This window comes from Seriola aureovittata, chromosome 22, assembly GCF_021018895.1.
Source record: "Seriola aureovittata isolate HTS-2021-v1 ecotype China chromosome 22, ASM2101889v1, whole genome shotgun sequence".
Lineage (NCBI taxonomy): Eukaryota > Metazoa > Chordata > Actinopteri > Carangiformes > Carangidae > Seriola > Seriola aureovittata.
The window spans coordinates 4,515,488-4,531,857 of NC_079385.1; positions in this window are offsets into that span (position 1 = coordinate 4,515,488).

The window sequence follows — 16,370 nt, forward strand, 5'->3', positions numbered from 1 at the left end:
GCAGAGATGGTTATTATTCTCAGATAATCAAGTGATAAAAGTGATAAAATGCACATAAGAAAACTAAATACTTTCTATGTGTGCTTCTCTTTCAGCCCCAAGGCTACAGCAGGAGGTTAATTCCACCAAAATGAAGAGATGATTTATTCTAATCTTTCAGGAGACATTCACAACACCTCATAGTATCGAATGTGTCTCCCAGGGGAAAATAGTGTCTGTTTTTGTTTTCCCAAACATTGTAAGATCAGGATAAGTAACAAGTTTCATCAAGGTCTCGAGCCCACATTAGTGTTGTGCAACAGCAAGGTAGTTTAAGTAATACAGTACAGATGAAGATAATAGAAGAAATGTTTGGAGTTGAATTGAATCACACCTCACACAAGTTTAAGACAAGCAAAGTAAATAACCTTTTGGCTCAGTCAATAAAGGGAGATGTCAATCAATGGGGGACAAATTTGTCTCATGTTACGTCTCACCCTATGACTTAAGATTACATAAAAAGATATGGACCACAGGGCTGTACTGTGACTGCAGCCATATGACTGTTGGTGTTTTATGATCTTTGTCTACACACTGAGGAGAACTTAACACAGCAACAAGTTGGGTTGTCTGCAGAGTCATGCATGTCTGGACTAAACCTTCACTTCTCATTCATAAATTGTATAAATCATTACACCAAACCAACATTGCAGACCTCTTGCAACAATGACATAAAAAATAAAAAACATAAACATAAAAATGACATGAAAAATAAATGACATAAGCTCCTACCTTGTGCTGCTGTGAGTGTGCAGCTGAAACAAAATAAAAAAGTGGGATAAAAGAAACATATATTTATTAAAGGTCCCATATAGTCTAAAGGTAGATGTCCATGTGTTGTTTGATTATAAAGCAGGTCTAGGTTCTATATTAATACTGTGAAAGTATCAAAGCCTCAGTCCAAAGAGAAATGCACACAGCCTGTATACAGAAACTGAGCCGTTAAACCAGCTGTCAGGACTTCTGTAACATTGTGATGTCACAACAAAGCAGCCATGCCCCAAGCCCTGCCCACCTGGACCCACCATCTAAACTTGCAGGATTTGTTTTTTTCTGAGTGTTTACCTGAAATCCGTTATATTTTTATTTCGATCACTCAGAAAACAGTCAGCCAATCAGAAGAGAGGCTCAGAGCCTCCTCTTTTCTGATTGGCTCACCAACCTGTTGTTACTAGAGCTCCAGAGAGAAGCCTGAGAGAGGAGATGTAAAAGTACATTGAGATGGTTATTGGTTCTTAAAACCACAAATATATACAAATTTCAAATAAAACGAGGAAAATACGGGACTTTAAAGAAACAACATTTATTAACAATGGCAAAATACAATATTGAGTATATGTGAAAAGAATTGGGTGCACCTTGGTGGCTCACTTGAAACAGTGTGTACCTCCTAGTCCTAACTGCAGCGGCCATGGGTTTGAATCCGTCCCACAGCCCTTTGCTGCATGTCATTCCCTCTCTCTCTCCCTGACTTTCCGGCCTCTCTCTCACTGTGACTATCACAAAAAGGCAAAATGCCCAAACAATACTTCAGAAAAAAAAAAGATTGACGCATCAATCTATATTTAAGATACATGCCTTTTAAAATAGAAATCACCAAAATTAGTAACCAGAAATGAAAATTACTAATGGTCAAATTACATTTCAGATCAATTACATTTATGATGATACTATCATCCTACAACATGCCAAGGAATCATAATTAATATTCTCTATCACTTATAAGTAATAGAATGTTTGTGTCTCTCAACATTAAGATCTAGATATATTGCAAAGCCCTCTACACGCTGCCAGTAAGACAGTTTTAGTGTTGGGATCATGAATCTTCTATGTTTGCATCTATTAAATGTAACGCATTGCACCGTGGGATTTATAGCAGAGGGCAGTGTTCAATTAAATTTTGAGGGAACTATATTGTGCATGCATTTCCCACTCAGAATTGGACGCTCACTATACAGTGGTGAATACTGAATTTGTTTATTGTATGCAAAGACGAGGTTTTTCACCCACTGGTTGTAGTTGGAGAAATGGATGGATAAAGCGGGCAGTTCCAGGATTTGATGACTTAGTGTAAGATTCCCTTATTTGACCCTCTTGCGGTGTGTGTTACATAAATGTGCCACAGTCTGTAGAGCTCCTCAGCACCTTGTAACCCAGCTCTACTTTCATACTTCCCCACAGACTGGGGAACAGTCTCAGCGGTTTGGCCCACTACCTCACTTATAACCTCTTAAAAGAAAACACTACACACAGCCAACAGACAAAAAAAAGCTTTGAGGAAGTCTGCAACAGATCAGTGTATCATACTCCACAACAAGGATGTAAAAGTTATTATCCTTAATGTCACAGTAACAGATATGCAATCTAACCTGCCATACAGGTACGGTGAGATCTGCAGCAAATGGTGGTTATGTTGTGGTTAGTTTTTTTTCCCTTTACACCATTACTGCATGGCACACCTGTGGTGACACCGAGAAGGCACTCATGTAAATCCTCTCCATTGTTTTCAGTCAGAACTGAGACAGGATTCGGGAAACTGTGATAGTAAATACAGACAGACGGAGCATGAATATTTTGGATATTTCATTTAGCAATATTTAGTAAGTTCCAGCAACTTTCATTGATATATATATTGACAATTAGCCAGTCATAGAAAATAAACCCAATTTCATCAAATATAAATAAGAAAACAGTGTTTGACAGTACATGAAGTAACTAGCTATCTCCTGTAGGTCTTGCATATTGAAGGCTTTTTTAATTTTTATTTATCTATTTTTTCACTCATTTGGAGTGGAAAGCAAAGTATCAACAGCAGGTTTCCACTCAAAGATCCCCTGAGCAACATTGTCCATTCAATCCATTCATTTTATTTATTTAGTAGACATCTATGACTGATGTTTCATTCTGTGTAGAAATGCATCATGTGTTTAATATTCAGGACATCTATAGTTAAGTTGTTAAATTTGCTTAAAGAAAAATGAGCCGTTGTCTTGGCTTCTAGTGGGTAGGAAGATATGGGAATATGCGTGTGTGTGTATGTGTGTGTGCGTGTGTGAGTTTTTGATACGGCTCCAATAATTCACATGGATGTCAGATGAGGGTCAATGAGAGCCTGTACCAAAAGTCGCCCCTCGGTGTATTCACACCTGGCTGAAACCAGGTCAGATCAGATGAAAAATGATGGATGGAAACTCAGGACCATCCTATGTAAGTCTACTGGTCTGACTTCGCCTGAATGAGAAGTGCTTAGGCATATATTATTATTATTATTATTATTATTATTATTATTATTATTATTATTCCTGTGTAACTTATTTTGTCATCATCATCATCATCCTTAAATTTTTTCTTTTCTTTGTTGTTCAACCATATTAGTGATCTCAAACTAACTACCTGCTGTGTTTAGACTGTGTTTTAGTGTGGCTTTGTTCACTGTGGGAAGTCAAACAGGATAAATGTGTTTTTGTTCTTGTGTATTTGAGCCGCCAAAATGGAAGAAAAAATCACGGACAGCAACATTAAAGTCTTTCTTTCTGCACATGAGCACCAGAGCCTGTAATTACAGCTTTAAACAGCTTGCAGTACTTTATCTGTATGCTAACACATCTAATCAGGTTTAGAAGTGTTTTAAGAAGATGTGATGTGATAAAAAAGTCATATTTGATACCTGTTGTGGGGCCGGCCATGTTTATTTGATGTCGCTTCCAAGTAGAAAGTGGGGAACCCTGACTTTGGAAACTTAAGATAGATTGCATTTGTTCCGTACTTGACCTTCATTTTTCAAAACTTATCCTTGAATCCAAAAAAAAATTACATAACATTACATAATTCGAGGTTCAGGTTAAACCATTTCCCTAGTCAACATAGCAGGCCTGTATATGGAAGAGCACTGGTTAGCGTACACACTAGAAATCAATCAATCATACTGTATGTACTGTATCACATTGCACTGCTAAATACCTGCACTCATAGTAACACACATCCACAACAAACTGTGTTGACTCACCACAGTTAGAAAGTCATTTCCAAGAATAGCTCTGCTGCACTAAGAGATCTAGGCCGTTAGAATCTGGCTGATGCTTTTGTTGCGTAAGCGCGGTTGCATCTCAAGACGTCAACGATCTTTCAAACTCAATACACTTTTCACGTTAGCTTTGTTTTTTTGCCTTTGCAGGTACTTCTGTTTTCTTGTTTCTCTCTGTGCTGAAACATTTGTGTATGTAAATCAAAAATAACACTCGATACAAGTGTACATGTTAAATTAGAATTAGAAATAGAAATAGAATTGCAGAGAAAATAGTTGTTTGCTATTAAATTGTTTAAAATTTAAGACTGGAAGGCAGAGGTCACCAGTTAGCCTGGTTCAGTGTAATAATTAAAATAGAATAAATCCAATTTAAAATAAATAAAAAATACATACATTTATTTTTAAAAATCACTCTAACAGCCCAACCAAAGCTCCACTGACAACATCACAGATGACAACCTGTTGTAAACCACAAAGGGTCACTTTTACATGTAATCTTGTTGCAGATTAATTTAATGATTGAGCTCTGGGGCTGGGAGGGGAATTTTTTTTACCTTTGTACAGTGCAACACTACTTGTTTCCCCTCGTTTTCAGTCTTTAAGATAAGTTAAGATAACTGGCTGCTGGTTCTAGCTTTATTTTTTTGTGGTATTAACGTTCAAACCATCTAACTCTGCAAGAAAGTGAATTTATGTATTTCCCAAAATGTCAAACTATTCCTTTATTTTATCATTGGTGCAGTGCATGTTGTCAAGATATTTTGCCTCTCAGGGCTTTAGTCATCTTCTTTTTTTTTTATCATGATTAATTTCTACACCTTGATGTCATCTTGAAACCCTAAACCTCTAACCTCTAACTGTTTTGATGTGAAACCGTTCAGTGTGTGACTGTTTCACTTCTGCTCTCTTTTCACACGACATCACAGCTCTTATTTTCATCAGCCACTCCGTAATAACTTTTCATCATTGCATCAATTTTCTTTGCATGGCTCTGGAATATATTTTAACATTATGAGCTGGCTCGGGGAGGGAGTATGAGTTGATGTCAAATCCTGTTTACAGTCATACTAAATCCCCCTCTATTGAAACTCATCTCTGTTCTTTCTTTGTGGTGTGTACACAGTGAGAGAGGCTGCTCACAAAGGCCGCCAGAATCAGTGTTGTGATTCTTAAAACATTTCCCAGTAAAAGAAACACATCTTAAAAACATAAATGTTGGTGAATTTTAGGCTGCAGACACAATTTAGATCATATGCAGCTTCTGGACGTTACTGGGACATTGTCTTACGGCAGATGACACTTGGCCTCGTGGGGGAACGCCTCTTACTGGCATTAAGTCCTGGCTTGTTTGCCTCTTTCTCACTTCCAGCTGCAGACTGGAAACTGTCATAGCAAAAGCATTTCATTGAGCTTCCTGTGTTGTAGCCACATTACCATACTGAGAATGGCAGAGACACAAAGACCAGACAGGAATTCAGAGGTTATCATGTACTGACCACATTTTCTTTCTCACTCAACAGCTTATTTATATCCTAACTATATGAACTCAGAACTATATTTGTTTTTGGGCACAAACGTGACATATGGAAATTAGTTTTATTAATTAGCGCCCTTTCTTGGGCTTATGTTTCACTTGATTAAAAAAAAAGACCCTCCTAAGCAAAATGATCATTTTCTCATTATGCTCCCATTGACCAAGATAGAAATAGAAACACTCTCCACCAAAAATCTAAAAATAATGTAATAATAATGATAATGTAATTGATACAATTTATAATATTAGATTGTGGGTCTGCCTCTGAACAAGTATGAATTCAATAGTCTTACTACAAAAATGAGTCATACTTATTATTAATATGGCTGGTTACTCACAATAATCCATTGTTTCAAAATTCCCTTACAATGGAATTGAATGATTTAGTACACTATAAAACTGTAAATCTATGAGTCACTCACAAACTGTTTTTAAATACAGGAACAAATATGATCTGAGAGCTGTTTGTAAGTTTACTTTACAAAAAGCTAAAAAAAAAAAAAAAAAAAGGGTAATTCAGTTTTGGTTTTCAAAACAATGATTGACTGACTGTTTTCTGAGTGATCCAATAAAAATACAGCAGGTTTCAGGTAAACACTCAGAGAAACCAAATCCTGCAAGGTTGGCAGGGCAGAGAGAGGTGACTGCTTTGTTATGACATCACAAAGTTACAGAAGTCCTGACAGCTGGTTTTAAGGCTCAGTTTCTGAATACAGAAACTTTCTCTGTGGCCTGAGCGCTTTGATACTTTCACTGTATTAATATAGAACCTAGACCTGCTTTATAATCAAACTACACATGGACATCTACCTTTCTATTATATGGGACCTGTAATACATAGACTGTTGACTTTGTTTCTATATTGTTTATATTTACTGTATTATGTGTGATGACTGAATAAAATAGCTCCTACTACTACTGTACTACAACTTATTCTATATTGTCGTTACTGTCATAATAACACTCACTGTAGCATTCAGAGTTTCATCCTGTGAGAAAAAAACATGTCTATTCAACATTAGTGAATAGAGACAGAGATGTGAGTTACATCCTGACAGAAATACGAGCAGTCAGCTAAAACATTAGTCATGATAAGGCCCACAGGCTAAATGAAAGCTAATGACAGTCACGAGTCTGTCAGTGCGACGGTGTGTGTGTCCGTCTGTCTTTGTGTCTGCTGCTGAATAAACTAATGTAAGTGCTACAGATTCTTTTCAGTAACAAGCTGCATTCTGGAGAGAAGCTGTATACAGTGTGTCTAGTTGTGTGTGTGTGTGTGTGTGTGTGTGTGTGTGTGTGTGTGTGTGTGTGTGTGTGTGTGTGTGTGTGTGTGGATATCCTCTTAATCCTCTCAGTCGCTGCAGCCCCACTAATTCCAGTGCCCTAACTTTACCCTGCACTGTGAACTGAATTACCTCTATATGCCCTTTTTTCGTTTAATTTTTTCCCCCCGCTGGTTGTGTGAGACATTCGGACTCGATTCATGTTTTAAGAGCTACACTATCACGTACAAATACACAAACACACATGTACTGCCCCACAAAGCCAAACAGCTGGAGCCGTGTGAGTAGTGAAACTGAGATAACTAACTTCACAGTTTTACCTCTTTGCCAGGTCAAAAGCACTCATGATGCTGAAGTGAAAAGTCTTGTGTTACATTACTTACAAAACAATATGTTCTGGTTACAATGGAGAGGAACCTCTGGAAATGCATTTAACAGAAAAGGAGAACAATGTAAAAAACTTGAAATATCAGTATAAAGTTTTACCACTTGGCTGAGGTAGGAATAGCAATGAACACAAAATGCGACATAGTGCAAGTCAAACAAATTTTGCAAATAAATCACGATGCACATGGAGCATGTTACTTGAACAATAACTTAACATTAGTGGATGGAAATGGAATTATTTTTGCATGTTTTCTGGAAGACTTTGTGTAAGTTAGCATTGGTCTAGCGTGACCTCTGACACATTTCCCTTCCCTCTATCTGTCTGTTTCATTCTCTGCCTCTCATTGTGAAAAAGCGCACATCCCACAGCAGCCCAGTGGAGGTGGACAGGGAGTCAGTGGGTTCACAGGGACTGACTGAGGTCCATCATCCCGGGTGGAAAGTTTTTGGAGAGGGAGACGAGCAGCCTGCCCTCCCCTCTGGGGCCCCTAAGGCTAACGTGATCCCCCCATTTGTGCTCCTGTCATAAAGAATGCGCCCGCTAAACCACTTTCCCACCACTAAGAGGATTACAAAGGTAATGCTGCCGAATCAAGAGATGCTCCGGCACATCTAGACATTGGAAAGCTGAATTTAATAACTCATGTAGAAAGCTGGGGAGAGATTTTACCCTGTGGATCAAACGGGGCACCCTTCTCCAACATTTGGTGTAGAGATGCTAGTTAGGCGTCTAGGCTGGTTTTAATTCGAGGGAAGTGAGGGAAACAGTTTTACCTGAAATTTGCACTGATTCCGGTTTTGAAATTGGTCCTTGCTTTCCTTAAGTAATGCAGTACGGTTGTGGCAGGAGCCATTAGTGCAGCAACAAAGACATGATCCCTCACTGGCTTCCCACACTTAATCCACCAGGTGTTAGGCTTCGTCCACACTACTCCAACGTTTTTGAGAGGCTAAAACAGAGACTATTGGAAACGCTGCTGAACCCATTTTAGTTTGAAAACTCCAGGGTGGTGTTTTGGTCTGGATGGGCAAAAATGGAGACGTTTAGAAATGGCGATGTAGACTCCCACGGGCGCCCCCTGATTGGGTCTTATCAGCCTCGACTACCAGCGGTGAAAGCAACATGGATAACGATATACAAGCGTTACTGACCTTGTTGTCTTTGCTAGCAGCTGTTGTGGAGCTGAATTCTTAATGTTAACTCAACAACTGCCTTTGCTGTTTCTCTGTCATGGTATTTTCTGCAACCAACCACCTGCAAAGTAGACAATCTGCTTCCTGTTTACACCAGCTTTGCTTTAAAATGCTCTTTTAAAAATGAAAACATGGTGGTGTGGAAGAAGCCTAAGTCAAGTGTTTTGTTGTACTTTTCTTAAACGTTTGTCAGTTATTTTTATATTTTGAGCATTTGTCCACTACTTATTCCTCTTGTTCTGTGGTGGATATGTTGGTTAAACCAAAACTCTTTCATAATCCAGTAAGAGAAATTAGTCATGAGGAAGTTTTCATTTTTGGTTCACCAGTCATCAGCCCTCATTTAGGTTTTCCAGTAATCCGTCCAGCAACCTTTCTAGGTACTAGAAAGTCAGGGAGTCGAGCTCTAATTTTAGGGTCTGGGCGGTCTTGCCCACTAAGTACAACCCAGGAACCATCAGGGTGGAGTTTCAGTACCAAATATACCATTAGCCAATCTTGTTCAGATGTGAAAATCCAAGGACCAATGTGTAGACTCTATGGGGATCTATTGGCAGAAATGGAATATAATATTAAAAATGATGTCTTCATTAGTGTGTAATCACCTGAAACTGAGAATTGCTGTGTTTTCATTAGTTTAGAATGAGTCCTTCATATCTACATAGAGAGCGGGTCCTCATGATGGCCTCCGGGCTCTGGGGTCCAGGTTGCATGTTTCTACAGTAGCCCAGAATGGACTAAACCAAACACTGGCTCTAGATAGGACTTTTCGCATTTTTTACGTTACCCGAAGACCACCGTAGGTTCTCCTATACGCTTGGAAAGGGAGGGGTGAGGGGAGGGGCATTCAGTTGGTTGCAACCTGCAGCCTCATTGTTAGATGCCAATAAATCCTACACACTGGTCCTTTAAAACAGCAACCCATAAAAAGAACATTTTATTTTAATTTTTAAAAATTTTTGAGTTTAGTTTCTGGTGCACAAGTTCAACATCTGGTAGGATATTAAAAATGAATGGATTGCATCTGTTTTATTAGTAAGTAAGTAAGTTTCAACATATGAGAGAACATTTTTGACATATCACATAATGACTGAAGATGCAGAGTAAAACCACCCTAATTACTTTTTTCTCTCTATTGTGTTTTACGTGCACTAATATTGAAGCTAACACTGGGATGGGATGGGATTGGCATGGGAACCTGAATGGATAATTAAACTGTGATTTTGACATTTAAGGCGAAAATCTACTGAAGCGCAGTCCAAACTGTGAAGAGCCTCCAGTGATGGTTGTTGGGTTCTGTGGGTTTTCCCACTGTGTTAGGAGGTCGTGTTTAGCTAAGGAGTGTTTACGTAGTGACCCTGATCCTGTCACAGGCCTCACGTCCGATCAGGATCAACTATGCCTCTGTGTGAGTGTGTGAGTGTGTGAGTGTGTGAGTGTGTGTGCGTGTGAGCGACATGACAAGGTTTCCAAAAGATAACTCACTTCCTCTTTGGCGACATGTTTGCTTTTCAGTCTGATGGCCACTAGTCTCCTTTGTGTTGCCAAAGTCAAATGGCGGCTGCATTCACGCACCCGATGCCCAATAAAAAAGGACACAACCACACATACTTAAATATGTGCAAACACACCTACAAAACAAGGAATGTTACACGAAAGTAGCACTTACAAAGAATATTCAATCATCCTAGATCAGAAATTAAAAGGACCGTAGCTGCATGGTGTTTCAAATAAAACACTTTATTTGCCAAAATTAAAAACAAACGTATGAGTTCTAATTTCAGTATATTCACTTCTGAGGGACCAAAAGCCCCTGATTGTCAGTTGCACCAACAACAAACATCTTTCTTTCCTGGTTGCTCATCATGAACCAGGATCCCATGCTGACTTCAGCAGTGTCTCCCACTCATTTTATCCCATACTTTTCTCGCATACAGGAAATAAAGCAGTTACCCCCTCACACATTCGACCCCCGCGGATCTTTGCATTAACTTTTTGTTCACACCTAGAGCCAGTGGAGAAAAACCCAATGACCTCTATTTTCCTAATAAAGTCTACGTGATCATGAGATCTCCTCCTGGGGAAAAAAAAAAGAAAGACAAAGTTGTCCGTCTATATTGTAATAAAGATCCTCCTTAGAGGTTAACTGTTCCAAGAACACGCACAGTGGGGACGGGGTGAGTAAGGTTGAGGAGCAAGAAAATCCCTGGTCTAAAGTCATGGAAAATGAAAAGTTAATAGGTATAGGCCGGGGGTGGGGGCCTGGACACAGGAGGTGTGTGTGTGTGTGTGTGTGTGTGTGTGTGTGTGTGTGTGTGTGGTGTGGTGGTGGTGGGGGGGACTGGCACAGTTAAATATGATGTCCTGAGAGGTATTCATTTGGGAAGTGGACTTTCATAAGAAATTGGCAGGATCTGATTAGCTTTGGGGTGATAGGGTGCAAATATTGTGGCTGAACGAGACAAGTGACACAGAGCTGATCTATGTAAACTAATACATAGATGTTAGCTCATAGTTATCTCCTTTTAGTTCTGGTTTGGTCTCCACCAACTCCAGAGGAAAAATATGTCTTTAGCTGATAAAACAACAAGAATTTACTATAAGTTATATCTCATTAAATTAATTTGCACAAACAACAAAACAAAAACTATAAATAGTGGTTTTATGGCGAGTTAGCTAGCTGTTTCCAGTTTTTATACTAGGCTAAGCTAATGGTCTCCCAGCTCTAGCTCCTTACTCTGCAGACATAAGAGCATTCATGTGGTATATGGTAAATAATCGCAAAAATATGTTTCCAACTGGGAAAATTCACGTGAACGCCGCCCTCAAGTCCAAACAACAACAACAACAACAACAACTCGGAATGTACACGACCTCGTTGTTGACGTCAAAAAATAAGTATTCACAGATAACTTATTGTGTCAGCAAAGTCAGGTCAGGTTAACCGTTCAGGTCAGGTTATCTTGCCAGGTTTAATCAACTATATCTCTGACACCAATGGTATGACCATCATTTATTTCCTTTTGCACCCTGTTGTTTCAAACATGAGGAAATGCTTGGTATTAAATAACACATGTATCTTAATTTTGAGTTTAGTGCTTGTTTCCTGGTGCGGGACCAGGTGAACTTTTTGTGTCTTTTTTACAAGGTGCGGACGTTCATGGAAGAGCAATTAGACTTGTATTTCCAGGCAGAGTGTAGCTAAGAGGTACGGTATATAGTATACACAAGTATAATGATGATACTTCTGTCTGTCTATCTTATCTTCCTGTTTCTCATGAAGCCTCTGTGGTTTCCTTTGTTGAAAGTGTGACAGGATGTCTATTTGCTGCATTTCCCTTACTGATGACAATTATTAATTATAATTATAATTATAATCTCCTTACAGCTACAACAGCAAATAAAACGTCCAAACATCTACTCTTAAGTTAATTTTCTGCATTGGGTATGTGCAGAGAAATCCCACTTAGTCCGCATTTGTTTTAAACCAATCCTCAACACAAACACGTGCACACACACACACACCTATACAAGTTGGCTGAGTGGCATTGTTGTGGGTTTGCAGACAGAGGCGGTTCATTTATGCATCATAAAGTACAGAGCCTCCGTGAAATCGCTCAGATCCAGACTCTGTTACAGTGAAAGCCTTGTTTCTCAGAATTGGCTCTCAACGTACTTGTGAGCCGCCACATGACAAAGTCAGCATTATTCACCGCAGCAGTAGCAGCAGCAGCTGGAGTTGTGGTAGCAGCATTAGTAGCAGGGGTCGGTCTAATAGAAACAGCAGAGTTGTAATAATGGAAAGACTTAAAGGACTATAATTATAGTAGGCCTAGTGGGAGGAGTAGTTTTGGTGTTAGCTAGATTGGTTTTCACTTTTTTCACCTTTGGACCCGCCTTTGTTGACCTCTCTGACCACACCCTCTCTAACTGGTCGGGTCATGGATTGCTTCCTTTACCCCAGACCAGTTCTGGCTCCACTGGTTTCACCCACATCATAGCAAATGTTGTATTTATACACGTACAGTATTTTTCTGCGTGTGTATGGGGTAACCGGGCACCGGTGTTCAGACCGTGTTCCCTCCCGCACCCCTTGCCCCCGCTCCAGTTTCCTGATCCGTCTTAGATCTGCCAGGTCGAGCTTAAGCCCCAAACAAAGGCTCGTACACAGAGAGAGACACACACACACACACACACACACACACACACACACACACAAACGTACTCGTGTGTGACGGAATGCACAATGTGTGTATATGACAGAGAGATTATGAGGAAGAGTGAGTGAGAGAATCAACAGAAGTGTCCTTTTACTCACGAGTGTGTCGCCTGTTGAATTATTTATGTCTTTTCGCCCAGTGTGTGGATGTCCGAGTGTGTTGTGTCCGTGTCTGTTTCCCTGAATCAATAATTCCAGCATTCACTTTCACTGTTTTGGAGAAAGTGTTTGTAAATGCCATAAAAGGTGTCCGAGTTTAAATTTATACAACATCTGAATGTCAAGACTTTTATAAACCAAAACTCTTTTTATGATTTTGTATTACTTGTAGGAGACTGAGCTCTTTTCCAATCAGAGCAAACTATTTAATCCGATATTAATTATTTAACAAGCAAAGTGAAAGAAAAATAAAGTGCTCTGTGAATCACATCTGAGTCACATATCATAACATAAAGCCAGATCTTCCTGTTATTTTGTGTATCCATCAACAGAAAAGCCAACAAAAACAAAAACACTGCTTATGATCAAAAATGTATTTTCTCTGAGGCGATCTGGCAGCAGTTCAGCTATGTGTATCTGTAACTCACAATAACACAAAGCCGCAGTGAACATTTTGTGGAGCAGTTCAGGGAGACATAATGATGTTGCATAATGTTTCCGAGGAGAGGGAATCTCTTCATCTTCACCTGCTGACTCTTCACCTCCAGCTGAGGCAGATTCATAACACTGACTTCACACACTGGACACCTCATTTATCCTAAATGTGCATTATGAGCTACTTTACATTCACACTCAGGTGAGTCAGGGTTGATCATGCACCCAGCTGAACTCTATCTGACCTTTGAACTCCCCTGACTTCTGTGTAGAGACAGAGACAGCAAACATAGATCAGTAAATAGTCAGAGTGGCGGTAATAGCAGTACAAGTAATAGTAGTGGCAGTAGTAAAAGTACTAGTTGTAGCAGTAGTAATAGTCCTTGTAGTAGTATTGGTAATAAGTGTAGTGGAAGTAGTAATTGTGATGGTTGTATTAGTACTTTTACAAATAGTAGTAGTAGTAACAAGTTGTATTAGTACATGTACAAGTACTAGTAGTGGTATTAGTAGTGGGAATAGTACAAGTAATAGTTACAATACAACTAGTAGTGGCATTAGTAGTAGGAGAAGTAAAACATAGTAGTTGTGGTATTAATAGTAGAACTTAAGTAACAGTAGAAGTGGCAGTAGTACTAGTTGTAGCAGTAGTAATAATCCTGTTATTAATATTAGCAGTAAGTGTAGCAGAAGCAGCTGTGGTGGTGGTATTAGTACTTTTACAAATAGTAGTAGTCGTAGTTGTCATACAAGTAGTAGTAAAACAAGTTGCAATTGTGGTAGTAGTAATATAACAAGTAGTAGTAGTACATGTACATGTACAGTATTAGTATAATAGCTATAGTACAGGTAGCAGTAGTGGTAGTAGTAGCAGTAGTAGTAAAGTAGTACAAGTAGTAGAGTAGTAGTATGTAATGGTGGAAGCTGTGTGGTATTATCAACAGTAGTATAGTAAAAGTATTGATAATGTGATAATAGAAGATAGTGAGGAGACTTGTATTGATGTTTATCAGCACAGTGTTGAGTCACAGTGATGAGTTGTATCAGCAGCAGTTGCATGAGACAGAACGTCACAGTTCCGTCCATAAACCAGCTTGATAGTTAACAGATTGTATTGTCCTCAGTCCAACAGGCATTCATAATAAACGGGAAACCAGAGCTACGGAAGATTTCACTAACACACACACACACACACACACAAATACACCTGACCCAGTGAGATGAGCCAACAGTGTGAATGAGGATCAGGAAGGCCGCCGTCACATGACAGCGTTTGTGTGTAATCTCCTTCAGACAGGGAGGTCCGCTTTGAAGCTGCACTCACACCCTGATCTGGACTGACAGGCATCCAGGCCACTTTCAGGTTCTCAGGCGGACCTACAATGTATCTCTTCATCTATCTCAGTGTACGTGTCTATCACAGCGTAGAACGTAGAGCAATGCTTTTGTAAACAAGAGTCGGAAACAAATACACAACTGCAAATACAAATGCAAATCTGTAAACCACAACAAAGGTGATTTCCAAAGTCTGCAGCAGCCATGAGGTCCACGGAAAGTTATGTAGCTCAACAAATTTGAAAAAAAAAAATAAATAAATAAATATAAAGCCTTACATATAGTATATCCACATATTGAGTCAGCTGCTAACACCTGAACACCATCGCAATTGGGAAAGCATGAAAACTAGTTAGCAGGCTAGCAAAATAGTCTAAAGCGTTAGTTAAAAGTAATGGATAAAAAGATTAAAGATACAGGTAAAATGAATGAATAAATCATTGAAATACTAAACTAAAAATGATGAATGATGCTAAATGGTTAAAATAGATTGGTTGGTTGAAACAAATTGCTAAAAGTAGCTTAATGGACAAATGGTTAACATGGACAGCTAAAAGTAAATAATAATAAAAAAAATTTTGCCAAAAGTAACTAGTTAAACATGAAGGATAAATGGTTAAAATAAATATAAGTATTGGATAAACTGTTCAAATAAACAGCAATGGACAAATAGTTGAAACATCCAGCTTCTGCTATTCCTAGTGGTAAAAGTAACCGATCTAAACATTTCACTTCCATATAATTAATAGTGTTCAATAATATCCAGATTAAAATCCATTCATATAAATCAAGTTTGGAACATGATGGGTGGTGTCACTTGAGTTCAAGAAACTTTTGTGGTGGTACAGTGGGAAAAAAACTAATAATTAATCGTCATAACTAATAGAAAAACTCATATACTGTATGTTATAATTATGTTATGTTAAGTACAGAAAGTTCATATACAGTGTATAAAGGGGTATTGATTCATGAAGGATTGATTTAAAGCTTTTTTATTTTAGGCATTTAGTGTGTGTGGTAAAGTGAGACCTTATATTGTCTTGATCTTACATTGTATTATTGTAGTATTTTCTATTGTTTATTTGAACTGTTATACTTTCCTGGATCCTTTTAGACTTTTAGCTCATGTAAACATGAACAAATTGAGCAACTGACACTTAAATGTTAATTTTAGTCTTGATGCTCATACTATGACTCCCCCTCAAAACAACGTCATTATCTGTGATTAATGAAGGGAAATGATGATGATATTCGTCATGATTAAGTGACATAATAAGATCCATCAATCCATTTTCGAGCTGCTTATCCAGATCAGACTTGTGGTGGGAAAGGGGCAAACTGAGCCAACCAGATAACTTTTCCCTCCTCCAAAGAGATCCACGGGTGCTCCAGCATGAGTGTATGTGTGTGTGTGTGTGTGTATATGTGTGCGTGTAATGTGTGTGTGTAATGTTTGTGTAATGTGGGTTCCCCACATTCAAGTGTCCTAATTAAACAGAAAATATTAAATGAACTTCTGTCTACTGTATATGTTACATTAGACATAATTGTACAGTGTAAATAAACATCAGTCTTGTGTTTTTCGATTTTATTTTTATTAGATTTTTTTAATGTGATGCAAATATGTGTGATAATAATCCTTTTTAAGTTTACAACTTTTGTTGAAATTTTGAAAGTCAAAAAAAAAAAAGTGTATCATTCATCTTTAGCACATGTATTCATCTGCAGAGACTCTGTTTCAGTGGAAAATAACCACTA